The sequence below is a fragment of the Tubulanus polymorphus genome, chromosome 7, assembly GCF_964204645.1.
Source record: "Tubulanus polymorphus chromosome 7, tnTubPoly1.2, whole genome shotgun sequence".
NCBI lineage: Eukaryota > Metazoa > Nemertea > Palaeonemertea > Tubulaniformes > Tubulanidae > Tubulanus > Tubulanus polymorphus.
The window spans coordinates 3,038,670-3,056,810 of NC_134031.1; positions in this window are offsets into that span (position 1 = coordinate 3,038,670).

Here is an 18,141-nt window from a genome sequence, read left to right on the forward strand (position 1 = left end):
CACAGATTCTTATAAACCTTTCTATAAACCTATTATCCCCAATATGGGATCGATATCTACACTATCGTAAATTATTTCGCGTAGCTTTACTACCGAAAATACTATATCTTAATCTATAATTCAGTACTGATATCAGTTATCAACACTATACCCTCAATATCGGAAACAAAATCATCGATATTGGATTTCATTTAAACCATATCCCTTCTCCTCAGTATCGGAATTTCCCGTCAATACTGGAATGTCACCATCAATATTGGAATATCACATCAACATTGGAATCTATCGTTAACTATTTAATTATTCCAAAATACTGGAATTTTCCATCAGCATCGGAACATTAGCTTGACTGTTCAACTCTTCGTACTACCTAAACCATTAATTAACAAAATACTCAGTACTGAGCGACAACCTCGGTGACATATATCAAAATATCATCACAATAGGTAACTATATGTATTTTTAAAAACCTTCTATTGCGGTGCATATAGCTACCCATATCAATAAAAAATAACCTAAAAAATAATTTATATCAAACCAGTAGTAATTAGAATTCAATTCCTAATTAAATCATCAATTAAAATAATAAATCGCTATACCATAATCACTAATTAATCAAAATACTCATTCTCTAATAAACAATTAACCCTTCTGTAAACTTTAAGTAAATAATCTTATCTAACTATCTGACTGAATAAAAAAATAACTAAAGGTCCCGGGTTTCGGCACCAAATCTGTTATGCGGCCCGAAGAAGGAACCGAAATATCGTGGGAGAGCGTATCCTTCCTCAGCTCCGCACAACGACACAAATTGAATTTGACCCGAGACCAAAAATAAATAAACGACTAAGATGCAAATACTTCGAATATAAATACTCACAACTATTTATTATGTTACTTTCGTCTTTCCTATTTATCGACACCTTTTACAATTTCGGGTTCTAGTTCCTTCCCCTCTTGGTTTCCCAGGTGCTCTCCGACTAGTTCAGCTATGTCTCTTATTTTTATACTATCCAAAATTTGGTTTCCAAGGGACTATTCTCGTGACCAACGCCACCGCATTTGGGGAGGGCCGACGACTAACCTCGGGACCTGATTCGCCCACCAGGCCCCCAAGAATTAATGTTCTTAGCAACCTGGTTAAGAAACAAGCCCGGAGTTGTCTCGGTTTCCAAACACGTAGACGTTGACACTTGACTAATCCCTTAGGATTTTTCTATTGTCTTGAAAACTAACTCCAAAATATTTCTTATTAATCCGAGACATAAACTGAACTAGTAACAAAGGCAAACAACATTAAATGACCGCAAAGCCAAAACTTGCCCGTTTATGAATTCCTAGTAAACAATAACAAATCTACATTGAAAAACCCATTAGTAAAACATGCCCGTTCTGGATTTCCTAGTGAATAGAGTTGTATGCATTGTGAACATACAACTGCTATTGAACTATGCATGTTTTATAAATATAAAAATTGGCTATCATAACAGTACGGTTACCATGACGTGGACGGGTATTTTTAAACATACCTTGCTCTACTGAATTAGAAAAAAAAGTCGCAGTAAATTGATCGTTGCTAATTATTACAGTGAAAAATAGCTCGCTATTCTTTGCGTCGATCGATACTTTTCCCTCTTACGCGAATCAAGTTAATCTCCACATTTCGGACCTCACAACGTTCAATTTTGGTTACTAAGATTTCGTTTCAATTCCAAAATCCCGGCATCATGCATTCTAGGTATTCTGGTAAAATTTAAAAGTTCTCGAGTACCCACTACAACACGACCTTGACCTCGTCAAGTGACGCAGAAATATAGGGGTTCGAACCGTTCGATTCTCGCGCAGTGGGCGGACTAGATCGGAATCCTCTATGACGACGGAATCTTCGAGCAGCATCGGTATCCCGCGTATGAACGCAATATCAAATAGACGACGTGTCAAGGTCATTCCCGTTGTAATCGAGGATGACGGCGCTTTAATTGGAAATTCATCAGAAGCAGTGCCATGAAGAACTGGCGTGCGACACATTGCGTCCCTTTAATATTACAACTCAATGTATAGCTCATCCCCTCCCGCCCCCCCCCCTCTCTCACCATCTCTCTCGCGTTGTAGTTCTCTCTACGGCAAGTCGTCACAAACCGACACATCAAGCGTATTATCCTATTCAATCGTTCGAGTAATGATATTTTTTCTCGTAAGGGAAAACGCTTCTCGCAGCGATGCCAGGAAAAACATATCTATATATCGGAAAATTCTCTTTCATATCGGACTTACGTTCCCGCGGCCCCGAGGGTCGTAAGACAAGATCCAATGATCTGGCTTCAATTAATAAACCGGTCCAATAAACCGAGTCCAACATCCTAAGTATATGAAACCATGGTTTTCAGTGACAAACAGTGTTTGCGGACGATCAATTGGAAATTAAAAAAACCCATAGAAATATCAAAGAAATTGATGGCTAGATACATACCAACAAAACGTCAATGCATTCAACGATAAATACAGTTGACGGATCAGTTGGGGCTGATTGAATCCACCCGGTTTATGTAAAAATCGGGATTACGCGTCTCATGTACATGGTGGACCGTAAACTATTTCGTAAAAATATCACGATTGGATGAAAATCCGGATTAGACTAATCTGCGGATTAAGCTGTTTCCGACTGAACATTGTAATTTGGAATATTTTTTTTTTCGGTTAAATTGTTGGTTTTTACCGATTACATTTTTCAGGGATAATCGCGTAGTTCAACAGTAATTTCTGCCGACTCGTAGCAGGTAATTCTGTTTGTAGTCGTGGAACTGTAAATACAGCCGCGCGGCGGTCTACTACGACGACAACGACGAATGGAATGAGGCACTAAACCTTGGCGCGCGCGAGTAATGCTGAAAATTAATTCTACAACATCATCAAATAAGTGCGCGGCGTTATAACGCAATTAGCGGCCTTGTTACTGAAATAAAAAGCTCGATAATTCCCAATTTTAGACTCGGTACATGACGTTTAGCCGGCCATGTACGGTCTCCGGGGATGAAAGATAAATATTCAAGAGTAATGTTGTAATGTGGCAGACCCCCGTGTTGTTGTTGCATGTGTTCGATAATGATCATTAATTGGATTTCTAAATCCTGCCGTATTGAACACACGAAATCCATCGGGATTTAAACGACTCAAATCGTCGCCGCCATTTTGGAATTGACGGACGTATGCATGCGTACATACGCAATGCATAGATATAAGCGAACGAGAATGCCGACTCCTCAAATATCCGCCAGGTGCCGCTAGTAAGTCCCGACGACCCTATTTTCAACGAAAAAACGAATTATTTAGAAAACAAAGTTTCTCAATTCCTCAATTTGATGTTGTTTTTTTTCCTTAGCTACCTTTGACAAGTCCTCGACCCCCGATTACTGTCAACCCAACGATGACTTGCTTAGCTTACAGAAGTCTTGCACATAGCCGTGCGATCTTTTTCGACGTGACTAAGCCAGATTGGTTGGCAAACACAACATAGGATTTACATGACAGACCGTCGAAGTTTATAAATCCGCTGATTATCTTTTGTTGTAATGTTCGACAAGCCCCCATCGCTGGTTGGCAAACAAAGACGTCACATGCAAGATCTACCCAAAATCACTCCGCGGTGCGACGCACAACGCGGTCACCATCGGGTTTGACAATTTCAGTCGGTGACCTTGAAGACAAATGTCGAACGATTGTCCAGAAATAGAATGTAAATAACGTCCATATTTATGTTTCTTCCAGCCGCAACACGTAGACGTCTGGTCTGCTACAGGTAGTTCCAGTAATTCGCGTCTATGGATAGAAGCAGTTTTTGTTGTTGGCTTCGTGTATTTCACCAATAAACCATCGCACATTCGATGGATGATACGCGTATATTAAAGTATAATTCTATAGACAAAGGAATTTATTTTCAATATGAAAAACATTTGTATATATACACGTATATATTATAATATATATATATTTATATTTATGTTATCATTATCAACGTTTGTTTATAATCTTTACATATTACAATAATTTTTGAATGGTTTAGTATATTTTGATCTACACGGAGTTGAAAAACGTGAAAATTAAAATCGTGTTTTTTTTATTTAGAAAAAAATGTGGTATTATTATCGGTAGCGGGGAACTATCGGAGCCGTCCCCGTCCAGTCCAGTAGGCGGGACATTACGCAATTCGAAAATGAAAACGATTATGATAATAACTAGATGATGATGATAATTAACGCTATCATCGCAAGTGTATATGTTCGTCACAGTTACAAGCGGAGCTGTTAATTTAACCGTTTTAAAAATTGATGAAACGTACACATTTACAATGCTCGCGAAATAACACTTATGTAATATCGTTAGTCGATAAAGCAAGTATTTCCGACGTTCAAGTATATTACGTTATGCTAGATATTATAGACAGCATGGAGCTAGGCCTAAAACCTGTTTTAGAAAAAATGCCGCATACTAACACAGCCCAGATGAGAGCCGTGCCATCGTGCACGCGATTCACCAAATTCTCAAATATATAGACTTTATAAACGTTTTAAGCAAAAACAGGGTCCAGTTCCACTGTTCTGGGTTAATTTTGACTCTGAATTAACTCATTGAAAATTGACTAACTTTAACACAGAGTTAACTCTAACCCACAACTGTGGAACTGGGTCCAGGCAGGGAGATTTTATAAGTGAAAGATTCGTTCTTTTTCCACCGAACACATGTCTGTGTATATACGCTACCTAAAGCTGGGCACACCATCACATCGCTCCCAAGATCTAAGCAGCTCAGATTTATACCGAACGATTCAGACAAAGCGAACAGAGACATTCATCATTTTCATTCCAACCGATTCAGATCATTCGATCACGCTACATCGCTACATACGCGCGCAAAGTCTACTGATTCATTCATCTTCCTAAGGCATGAAAACAAACTTCGACAGTCGTTCTGGCTAGCACAGTCAAGGCGAACTCCGGGTTTTGTCGTTTAGTCGACTAATGGTCGGAGCTGATAACCGAACGCACTATAATTCGGTCGTAACGCATTTCAGAGTCGGCCATTTTGTAACTAGGTCCGAACTACAGCGACCGTGCTCCGTTGCGTGGTTCAATGTTTCCGGACTATAGTCCCGACTAACTGACATTCGGTTTTACTTAGATCGCGAAAAGTCGACTTACTCCGATAACCGAAGTTCGCACTATCTGATATAATGTATATCTCGGAGAAAGCAATTTAAAAAAAAATGAATTTCAAGTTAGCAAGAAAAATGATTTCCCGAAATTCTCGTAGTTAAAGCTCAACGATTAATAAATACCTCGTAAAATCAGTGAAATTGATAAGAATAGTGGAACTCGATTTTCTTGGTAAAAATAATATGTATTATTCATTCGAACTAGCATAACGTTACATTTCGATGGAGATATTTAGGGTTCATTTTGTTCAACCCGATATGCGTACATGTAATGTAATATCCTATTAAGACCATCTCAAATTAGACTACTTTCCCAAGTAATCGCGTGGTGCATTCAAGTCTTCTCGAGTTGGTGGTTAGGCTGGCGGGGGTTGAAGTGCTGGTATATACTTCATGCAAATCGACGAGGCTCGGGCGTTAACGAGTATAAACGGCGTCACAATATACAAACATGGCATATTCCTCCTACAAATCCGCCGCATACACAGATCCGAGATGCATTTACGAACGAATGCAATCGATTATCATTAAGGCGACATGTCTGGGGGGATGTAAACATAAATCATAATACAAAACATTCATTCGGAATCACAGATCCAACATACAAGCAAATAGACACTTAAAACGCTTGATTTGATATATGCGTGGCCATAACGTCTAATTCGTCCGTCATTCGCCATCATATCACAAATTAGATCGACGTGTGCGCGGTGGATTTAACTTTGTTTATAGATATTAAATGGAATAGACTTACTACAGCGTATGTATGTTTATATGTATATATGTATGTGTATATGTACACGTATATGCGATTAAAATTTACGGATATCAAATCTGCATTTTCAAATTCACAAGGAGATGATACAAAAAATGATGATATAATATATATAACGTCTTTTGGTCGATTAAGAAACGTTCTGCACAAGACACTTATGCGCGTAGAGATATTCCATGTTTTTTTTCTCATTGCAATAACGATCAAAGCAACATCTTTCCTTTGAACAGAAGTCCGTCTATTAATTCAAATCTGTTTGATCAACCCTAATCTGCTTGCTAAAACGAATTGACAATTCGTTATGGCAGTCTATGGCCAGAGACCGATACGCTGCATCGTTGCGTAATACGTTTCGCTGTAACCATTAACCGTATTCGAACAACGACTCTTTTAAATCGTAAAGCACCATCAACTTTATCTCAATAACGACATTCGTCCATTAGCTATCATCATCATTGATAGTTCTACGCTCGTCGTTTTCGTTGTTATCCGAACGCGTTTGTGCATCGTCACTTGTAGCCGTTGTCGTCGTTGTCGAATCAATTTTATCGATTTTATTCGCTGCAGTGGAATCGTCCGTTACTACTTTCGCATCCTGAGTTGTGACGTTTTCAACAGGTTCTTGTGACGTCACGCTGCGCCTTTGCTGCTGCTGCTGCTGCTGCTGCTGCTGCTGCTGCTGCTGCTGCTGCTGCTGCTGCTGCTGCTGCTGCTGCTGCTGCTGCTGCTGCTGCTGCTGCTGCTGCTGCTGCTGCTGCTGCTGCTGCTGCTGCTGCTGCTGCTGCTGCTGCTGCTGCTGCTGCTGTTTTGTCGTGACGTCAACGCCGTTCGGTTCGAACGCCACTAACGGAACGCCCGGACGTGTAATGACGTCATCGGGAGCATCCGCTATCGGGGCCGTATCGTCTGAATACGGCAAAGAGTCTCCATCGGAATTTTTCTCGAGATCTCCATTTTCCATGTGATGCATATATTCTTGTTGAAGATCGTAGTCTGTAAAATATAAAACATTTGCTCATTATATGCGGCGCTTGTGAAGATAGGCTAACCGTGGGTGGAAAATGATGGTTTTAAATAATATCGAAATGAAAATGTCATTAGTTCATTTCAACTTTGGGGAATTGGGAAACCGATTTTACTATTTCAATCTAGGAATTCATCTTATCGCAAGCTATGGTCCACAAGGATGAACATCAGTACGTTTTCGTTAGTTGTCGACAATTATTCGGAGATAATAATCGAACGCACTTTAGTTCGGTCTTACCGCATTTCACAGTGTCGGCCATGTTAGGTCCGAACTAACAGCGGCCGTGCTCAACCGCGTAGTCGACTCAACTGCTATGTCCGGACTATAGTTCCGACTTACTGACATTCGGTTTAACTTAGTTCGCGAATAGTCGACTAACTTCGATAACCGAAGTTCGTCCATAGGCTCGCTGATAGTTACTCGGTCGCTGCGGTCTCATAAAAATTGAAACGTTAATGATATCAGGCGGCGTATCTAATATGTATAATTTATTGTCCATCTCTCATCGTATTATCGAACGTAAAGACGTGTTTGCATTATAAAGGCAGCGGCAGCCTTGCTGAGACGCCTCCATGGTGACACGGAAGTAACCGGTGGTTGCCATGGCCAGAGATGGGCATTGGAAGATAGCTGTCGGTGGTGGGATGCAGCGCATCCGTTGATATATCGGTTTTCATTTAGCCGGTTTACCGGTTCCCCACTCCATCACCGACCGATGCTGCAGCGATATTTTTCTGCCGAGTCTATTAGTTGAATGGGAAATGCATTTACATTCGCTAACAGTATCCGAATCGACACCATTTCGAAGCATCGGCCGCAGAATAGTTCCACACGATACATATGGTAATGACAATGAACATTTGCGAGGGATCGCATTATATGCAATCCGTATATCTAGGGATTACTTCCATTTATGACATCTATTTCGGCAAATGCCGGTCAGAATCATAATCCAGCTATATTAGCGGTAAATTATCGCCCGGTTTACTCGAAATGTTCACTAAGGTTAATCTCAAGCGGTTTCGTGGAAATGTTTAAGGCTGAAATCGGTTTAGTTTGAATTGTTGCCGGCATCAAAAACCTGAAGTTACAAATAGCAATCAAAGCGAGCATTTGAGTTTGACTTTTTGCGAAACTGTAAAAGTTAATAAAGTTGATGTATATTACTATTTATTTGATTTGGGATGTTTATTTTGGACATAAAAGCCACACTCTGGTACACCCCTCATATACGAGGTAACCAATGAAAGCCACTAATACTGTTAAAAAAATTAACTGGATATGATTCCCTTGTCGCGCAAGCATTACCGAATCGCGTTAGGCAAAATATTGGGCCTAATTTACTGAACGCAAAAACCGGAATTGAAATTGATCCACAGAATTCCCTGGGCCGCAAACATCTCTACAGATGCCGTCACTAATTGTTCGTCGGATCATGAAATATTCAACCGACGCTCCGACACAGAACAAAAGGCAATTTTCCGGCAATATTGTTAATTTAGCCGGCTCTAAAACCTATAGTTCGCTCATAATTTGTCTTGACAAATGCGTCCCCAGCATCATAGCTATTCTTATACTGTGCCACGAACACTGAATTCTGGACCTTCGTTCCAAAGTCGTGACTTCAAATCTTAGCCTTAAGTCGTTAGATTGCCTATACAACTAAGAAGGCTTTAATCTCGTTTTAAATCTAAGTCATTACTGTGCAAATTACCCCAATTAGACCCTACTATCTTGAAGGTATTTTTGCAACAAATTCCATTTAAATTCAAACACGCTATAGTGCGGTCGCTTCTTCGGATCCGCGCATTTTCAATAAGAGTGGTTTATTTTTCTCATCCGATTTTTCAATTTGATGGTTCTTGATTCGAATAATACATAAACGATATCATCGAGGCATATTTCTTATCTTAGACGAGGAGCATCAAATGTAATTAAGCAGTCAACACTTTTTGACTTTCTTAGTGTAATTAAAAAGTTTAAAAAAAACGAAAAACTGCCAGGGACGAGCAATGGGAATGTTCGGGTACGAACGAGGAATTGCGCTGTATCACTCTTCGTTATTGCTAAACATGATTTATAAATCATGATGACATTTTAATTGCATAATAATAGCTCATTTCCAGCGTCGGCGACACTTTCGAAGTCATTAATCTATATGCGAGCATCTTCCCGCAAACGAGCGAAATGATTGCGTCGTCTGACAAGACGCTTGATACGTGCACCTCGCTTTATCGCGGATAGCTCAATATAATGATGGAATAAGTCTCGACAACTTAACCCGTCGTCGCTGTTAATTATTTTGTCGTCGTATCGACTTTTCAATTTTCTTCACGGTTGGAATTCTGGATTTCTAGAGTTTAATTAGACTTCGGAATGAAACATTTTGTCCTAGATATCTTTTAATATCCGAACCGCATGCACGAAGACTAATGTAGCTCATCAATGGATTCCGTTCATTTATATTCTTTTCTAGTTCATCGAAATCTTTTGATTACACACAGTGTAATCCTCCCCGAGCAGCTCATGTCACATTTCACGAATTGCTGTATACAGCATATAGAATATCGTATTGAATCGTGTTGGGCTCGTACGCATTTACGATCTACGGCCAAATTCCCACAGTGTCGCGACTCAAGCCTACGCACACAGCAAGAACAAACCTCGAAACAAGAAACACTTTATGCGTTTTGTTGTTTAGATCGTCTGCTATCGCACACGATGAAACAAGGATCGTACCTTAAAGCCCAACGCACACGACATAGGGAAACACGAAAAAACATCTTCTGTTTCCTCCATACATTGTGCGCGCGTTGGCCTTTGATAAATCAGTTTACGAATTAAAGCAAAATATAGTTTAAAACCAACAGACAAACTCGGTTGATAGTGGTGAATTCTCAGCTTCAATATAACCGGGTTCTCAATTGGACAGAGGTAGAGTTTATCATTAGGGATTTGGTATTAAGATCGTTGGTTTATTCATTAATGCTTCGCATGAATAAATCACGAATTGACTGTCACTCCCGGGTTTAATTAACGTTGTACATTATTTGCAAGATAATTAACTTAATCGGGGGAGTAGTCAGTGCTTATCAGCGATGAGAACCCTGCGTTCGACTGTGGCAATCGAGTATTCCGCTTGTGGCAAACGAGGATCCACCAGGTGGCGTTAGTGTGCATTCGGACGTCAAGTCCAAGTTCACAAATTCTAGGAATGGTGAGTAAAATCAGGCTTTATAAAATCAAGAGACCAAGATTTGCCTAATTCCTGATGTGGGAGGCTAAAACTCTAGATTTAATACATCGAAAGATAGTTATCGTATGATACGCACGCCATCTAGTGGGATAACTGGCGGCAGGTCGCTTTGAACTTCCGCGATGGGGTTATAAATACGACGACCCCCTTACGGAAATGATTACCCCGTCAATTGAAGCACGCGCGTCTTTAAATAGATTTCCTCTTGTGAAATTGTCTCTAACAATAACCATCATATTCTGCTTATAGTCATAGATATATAGACAGAGAGGAATAGATTAAGACTTCATCGATCGGGACGCGGACGTCGCTCCGGACAAACGGATACATATAATGAAATTATTCGGTCATTTGATATAAAACTACGCGTAATAAGACGCTTTATTCACGGCCATTACCTAACGAACGAATGGACTTCACGCCGCCGAAGACACAGGCCGATTGTATATACGGCCGGTCAGCTCGTATGTATGCGCCTGGAATAACTAATTAGAAATCCCCCGAAACGCGGATGATTTATTACTCTCAACCCGCCTTTGGCATCGCGCGATCGAGAAATGTCGAATTGACCGCGGAACGACTTGCGATCCAAGGACAACAACAACAACAACCACTAAATCCTGCGATTGCGGAGTATATTTCTTATTATGATAACTTTTCCTTGGAATTCAAGTTTTTTATTTCTCCTCAACGCAACTCAACGCAACTTGAATATAAACCAATGAACCGCAACACCAGCTAGCTGGCCTGACGAGCACTACAACCCCAGATAGCTGGCCCACGAGCACTACAACACCAGATAGCTGGCCCACGAACACTACAACACCAGATAGCTGGCCCACGAGCACTACAACCCCAGATAGCTGGCCCACGAACACTACAACACCAGATAGCTGGCCCACGAGCACTACAACGCCAGAAATAGCTGGCCCACCAGATAGCTGGCTTGATGAGCACTGCAACACCAGATAGCTGGCCCACGAGCACTACAACACCGGCTAGCTGGCCCACGAACACTACAACCCCAGATAGCTGGCCTACGAACACTACAACACCAGATAGCTGGCCCACGAACACTACAACACCAGATAGCTGGCCCACGAGCACTACAACGCCAGAAATAGCTGGCCCACCAGATAGCTGGCTTGATGAGCACTGCAACACCAGCTAGCCGGCTTCATGAGCACTACAACACCAGCTAGCTGGCTTGATGAGCACTACAACACCAGCTAGCTGGCTTGATGAGCACTCGGTCTTGCGTTATCGAAAATTAATTCATTATCAATCAACTTTGAATTGATCTTTAGACTCCCGAATCCATATATCACCTTCACAGGACCCACTAGAAATAAATCAAATTCATTGTTCTTTTCAGTGCTTGGTATAATTTTCATTAATAATTGATTTATTCGAGAGAAAACTTCATCACATTTCAACTGAAATGTAGACGAAATGGAATCTGGGAGACCGAACAACAACTAGTGACACCTGGCGGATCTTTGCGTGCCACGAGTGAAATCCCCGATTGCCACAGTAGCGTTGGAGGTTCCTCATTCCTTTCGCGGCGTTATTTTCTATAAACTAAAATGGACAGATTTTGGTAATGAGTTTCTAATGGTGAAATAGATTGCGCGTCAACACAGTTAGTTATGTTTTATTCATGGATTTCATTAACGGCTTCGGGATATGAAAAATATTTCCCCCGGGTATCTTTTTCTCTCAGCCGCTACATCCAGTATTAGTGCAGTGTGCAGCTAATCTATATCCAAAATTATCATACCGTGTTTGATTCGATTCTATTTTCGGTTGTCAGTTCTAAAACCGGGCAGGTGCAAACCTAGCGAGGTAAACAGCGAAAAACATGCATAAGACGATACAATGTCAAACGTGTTACGTATGAAATGCGTTCGTTAGAACGATGTCAAACGCATTTCGTAAGGTATGAATTGGGTTTCCGAAATTGCACAAAATAGACCAAAGTTTTGCACACGTGCTACCGTTCATTAAAAACACTATGCCCCTGTTTTAACTATATTATACGTATAGTCTCGCTATGATAACGGAAAATAGAGTCAGAAAAGTTTCAACACCAGGACCCAGTTCCACAGTTGTAAGTTAAGATTTGACTCGGAATTAAAACATCGAAAATAAACTAATCTTAACTCAGAGTTAACTCTAACTCACAACTGTGGAACCGGATCCTGAATTAACGACTTGTTCAAGCAAACTCTTCGGACATGTTAAGTTTTCAAGGTTAGCGTGGAATTCTATATCATCTGGAAGACCTGGCATTTTCTATTCGTCATAGGTCTACCAGAGACAACCATACAATGCAATGAAGATACAATATATATGCTTATGTATCTAATACATTCAATTCTGATAACAATTTATGAAACATTTATTTTGTCCTGTTGTAACGATGATATTACAATCCGAGAGTAAATGGAAAAAGGGCCCGAACAAGTTCGTTTAGTAAATAATTCATTTTCAGCATTCCTGGAGATGAATATTAGGATAAAGTAAAACCTTGAACAAAATCCATTAATTTAAGGAAACCTTTTCGGACTCATTGTTTTCTTTCTGCTCGTTGTATTATATTCTATACAACACTCGTTGTTGCGCCTGGCGATGGTCACTTCCTGCCCTTTCAAATTAAAATTTTTGATATCTAATATCAAATTTCGTTTTCGATATCAATAATTGGTACATATTTGGTTTTTAGTGCGCAGCGTCCGAGTGTGACTGTTATACAGCATGTTTTAATTGTAAAATTCGTCGCCTGTGTTTGCTCGGGTTGTATATGAAGTGTGCAGAAAAATCATGCAGGGCGCAACCAAGGACGCGCAATTGCCTTATTATTGAGTGTATGGCAAACAAGCGCATCGGCTTTCTTTCTTATATCCGCTCGGAAAATTATATCAGAACCATAATTAGGACTTCGAAAGCTTTTTACATAAAAATCTACGCACTCATTATAGAACTTTCACGTATTAGATAACGCATCGACCCAACCGGCTTCCCCGACCGGTGTTACTATGGTAATCGAGGATCCAGCAGGCTCGTCGATTGAAACTCGGTCAAAACTGATTCAAAATCAAGTATAAAAGAAAACTATACAAAACACCGAGTAATTAATTACCAATCTTTCGCAATCTTATGCTGTTTATACTTGAGATTCAAGGGTCAGTAATATAGCCATGACTTAGATTTAAGACCAGTCTGGGACCATCTTAGTTCCATCGCCAATCTATCACTAAAAGACGACTCGGTTGGGCCATGGTGCCATCTCTTATGCAGCTTGGTTCTTCTATAGGCTCTCTAACAAATTAAGACTAGTCTAATGAATAAAGGCCATAATTGGACTTAAAGTTATGGCTGTACAACTAGACGCCTTTTACAAAACATTCATTGATTGGAAAATGAACTAAAATCGACCGCTTTTAGGCAGGGCAGATGGATTACGGGAAATATTATATCATTAATCCGTTTCGACTTCGAGCGTTGGTTAAAACGAATTTCAACTGTTCAAATCAAATCCTCAAATATCTTACCTGCACAATCCTGGGGACAGTCGGCAGTTGGCTCGCCGGGATCGAGACCCAGGTTTACGCGGCAGCAGAAACTACAGCTATCGTAAATACGAAACAAACAAGCCGGCACCGAGAACAGAATGGAAGTAGACGACAGAAAAACTCGCACTTTAGCGCCACCTAGGTTGCCAACGTCACAATAAATATTGTTGCCGTAGATACTCGTACATTCAGCAGCGGATAACGGGAAATACTGGGACACAGCGTCGAGCATGATATATCCGAGATACACGTTGATAAATAGCAACGCCGCGCAGAAAATGGTTAATAGGCGAAACGGTCGGTTCATGACCAGGCAGTAGCGAGACATGTTTCCCCAGTCGCGGCCTTTCATCGCCAGTACGAAGTTAAACACGATGCCCGCCGGCTGGATGAGAAACGCTTCCAAAATCTCGTGTCTCGGGAACAGGCCCGGGTCGTAGGCCAACTGCGTCACGACGGTCACGAAGAGTATCATCGAGGATAGAAAGTGCGCTATGCCCGGCAGCCGCGCCGCTAGTCCGGTCAGCCTCTCCCCGCCGAAATATACCGTCCTGCCTTCCATGGTTGCGCGCACTGCAAACGTTCTCTCTCTCTCCTCTCAGGCAAAACCTGGAAAATCAATTGAAACGAAATAATGACGTGCAATTAGTAAGTTGAAATATTAAGTGTTTATTTTAGTTAAATCGGGTATTTTTAACTCTTTACGTGCCAACTTTATTAATTTCAAATCGCTAAGTGATCGAGTACGGAACAGGGGATGATGTCTGTTGTCGGAGCTCATTATGCGATATGCGTTCAGGACATCTTTTTTGTTATCCTCGGAAAAATTGCTTATCTTTTTCAAGTAACTCGAAACCTGGAAAGTAGTGTTTACGTGTGGTTCTGTTAGGGGCTAGATATCGACGATTCGTATCATATCTTGTAAATGTCTTTATCATAAGTCAAATCATTCATTCAGTACGTAAGATAATGAGGGAGTTCTTTGTCGGTAGATATACAAACATTATTTAACGATATATCGTTGTTTAAGAGAGACAGAGCTTTGAAAACCCTCCTAACTTCGTCTATGGGGAGCGTGGGATATTATTAATCATGCGAACAGCGTCGAGAATGCGTTTCTAATTTCACAGTCTAAAAGTTAAACACGATACGATACACAGATTAGACGCACTCCGGTTAATTAAAAAGCACACCCATACACGACATCGCGCTGAAACCAGGTTCGCTTTAATCGGATCGGCTTTTCGAGTTCGCCGAGAAACAACATTTGTTTCGAAAATTCAATGAGAATGCGACACGCCAGTCACTCTATTTTTCGTTAATAGTTAAGCGCAATAGAAATTAGTAACGTGTTTGAATCCTGGTGTAAGCAGTCAGTCAGTCAGTCGTCAGTCGTCAGTCGTCAGTCGTCAGTCGTCAGTCGTCAGTCGTCAGTCGTCAGTCGTCAGTCGTCAGTCGTCAGTCGTCAGTCAGTCAGTCAGTCAGTCAGTCAGTCAGTCAGTCAGTCAGTCAGTCAGTCAGTCAGTCAGTCAGTCAGTCAGTCAGTCCAGGGTTTATGTGTTTGAATCCTGGTGTTAGCAGTCGGGCTGTCTTTCACTGGTCTCTCATCCCAGCGTTCATAGATTTGAAGTCGTCCCTCGTCAAGCCAGGGTTCATGAGTCTGAATCCTGGTTTTAGCAGTGGTAGACTTTTAAGTATACTGTTCTTATCGACCCAGGTTTCATGGGCTTAGATCCTGTGGTAGCAGTCAGTCAGTATTTCACGCTCTGTCGACAGGGTTGATGGGTTCGAATCCCGGTGGCGGCACGGTTCTTCTATATGACCTTCCTTCTCTGCACCAAACGAGGCGAGAGAAACGTCAAAGTCACTAAAATGACCTGAATATAACATTCGGTGGATCGAGCTTGAAAAAAGAATACCCTGGCCTTGAAAGTACGTATCTAGTAGGATGGCCGATCGATTCGCTAGGGATCACCGAGCTGTACTAGTACACGCTCGGGTATCGAGTGCATTAAACGCACGATATACATGACGAATATCGTAATAATTCTGTATACGGATTATCGATTATCGATAACAGGTAAGGATGACGATGAGCAACGGCCGTAAAAATTCCTCGAATCAAATATCGCGAAAGTCCAAGAATCGAAATCGTCTGAGGAAGATTAGATATTCGAGGTGATAAAGGGAATCTCGGAAATAGCCGATAACTGTGGAACTGTGTTTCCTGGGGTCCACTGTGGAAATGGGTTCACTGTTATCCACAGCGGAATTGGTTCTACGGGTATCTACTGTAGAACTCGTTCCATTGGTGTGCATTGTGGAACCGAATCAACTGGGATCCTGAGCCGACGGGTATCCACAGTGGAACTTGGTCTACTGATGGCCACTATGGAGCTGGGCGCAGTCGTGGTCACTATGGAAGTTGGTGCAATGGCCTTCACCGTGGAAGAGGGTCCACTCGGGATCCACTGTAATCTAGAGTAGAACAAGATACCGAACTCTCAGTTTGAGAAAGAATTAGGAACGATATGGGAACCAACCAATTATTGAGATGGAAAACGCAGTATTTTAAAGGTTTTAGGGTCTGTTTCGCGATCCCTCGGGATTCACCTGTCATTCACCTATTCATCAATCAACTATACTAACAACGGGAAGCTTAAATCATCGAAGTATTCAATTCATTTCCAGCGATTTTTCTGCTACTCAATCATCATCTCGAAAATTTCCCCGTAAAAACACATCAACGTATCGTCTATTGACGAACAAGGCTCGTATTCATTCCTCCATCGCAGACTCGACAAAATCACAATTGCTTAAGTGTTTACTCAGAACGGGCAACGCGGATCAATTCTTCAGTCGTCCATCGCCGCGACTGTTTGCTCGGAGTCCTTTCAGAGATAAACACGACGGCAAACTCCGTCGCTCGTAGATCACACCGTCGTCCGTCGTCGACAATGCACGCCCTGTCGGCTGCTGACAAAACGCCTGTCGTTTCCGAGAGGAGTCGGGAAGATGCGTTACTTCGACGGGTATGACAAACACCGCCGATAATGAACGGCTTTGTCGTCGGTAAAACATATACGTTCTCTAAAGATTTCTGGTCGAATTTCGCGCCGTCCCTAATGGGAGCAGACGAGACTGTTCTCCGGTTGGAAAGTGACGCTTGATCGCGCAAACAATCCGCAGTAACTGGAAAACATCGCAATTCCCAAAAAGCCTGTCAGGTTAGATTCTAAGATTGTCACCAACGTCATTCCTTGTCAATAAGGTTAAAACCCACAATATACAAATTTAAAAGATTTGAACATATCTATTTCTTAAAAATTGAATCAACAGACACAACAATTCGGACTCTCTCTCTAGAGACCAAGTGTCGTAGTAGGTTTTAGTTTTACAATCTATTCTCTACGTCGGCGTTTGGCTTATTCTACTGTCTTGACAAAATGCCAGGTTCGCATTCCTAAAATGCGTTTAACTCGTCCCTTTTGAAGTCAATCGAAATACGATACGAAACTTTATTCGGAATTTGAAGCGCGCTATAAGCGCGTTTATCGATTTAGTTTGGATCCGACTCGATACGACTCTCAGGTGTCAGTCTGGATGCGTCCGGAAGATGAATCGATCTCGTAAAATACACACCATCATCACGCGAATTATAGATGTTCAAAGATGATGAGTTATTCAAGACTAACGGATTACGCAGACAACGACGGCGCATTTCTGTAATAACAGCGCCACCGTGCGGCCGCGATTAGCAGTAGTTCCCGACAGTTTGTTGACGTCATAAGAATCGTCGCGGGGTCTTCGCGGCGTCATTTCGTTCGCGAATTCTTCAATTCGATGACATTAAAATCAACGAGAACCACAGTAACGTTGAGATATCCGGAATCTTTCAAAGCATGACAGAAACGCGCCCGCTGTGGCCCATTATATACACTAATACATACATACATACATTCACTTCTTATTCAAGGCTGTCACAATCATCGTATACCCCGACAGCGGAGCGAACTAACCTTAATAGTTCAGGTTACAAAGTGCCCATAAAAACGTTCCGCAAGACACAAGTGCTTTGCTTTTCTCAAGGGCCTGGTGTCATGGAAACGGGGCATATATAGTAATTTAGGATATTTCCGTTTTGTACTGCGCGTGCTGCAAACTCATTTTACATAAAATTGAAAGCACTTTTATCGAATACGTACATTTATATAAATGCGTATCTATCTATATTTTACATTTTGTTGTTCTCAATTCTCTACATCCCTTTTCAGTTTAAACAAACCTTGCTCCCTGGCT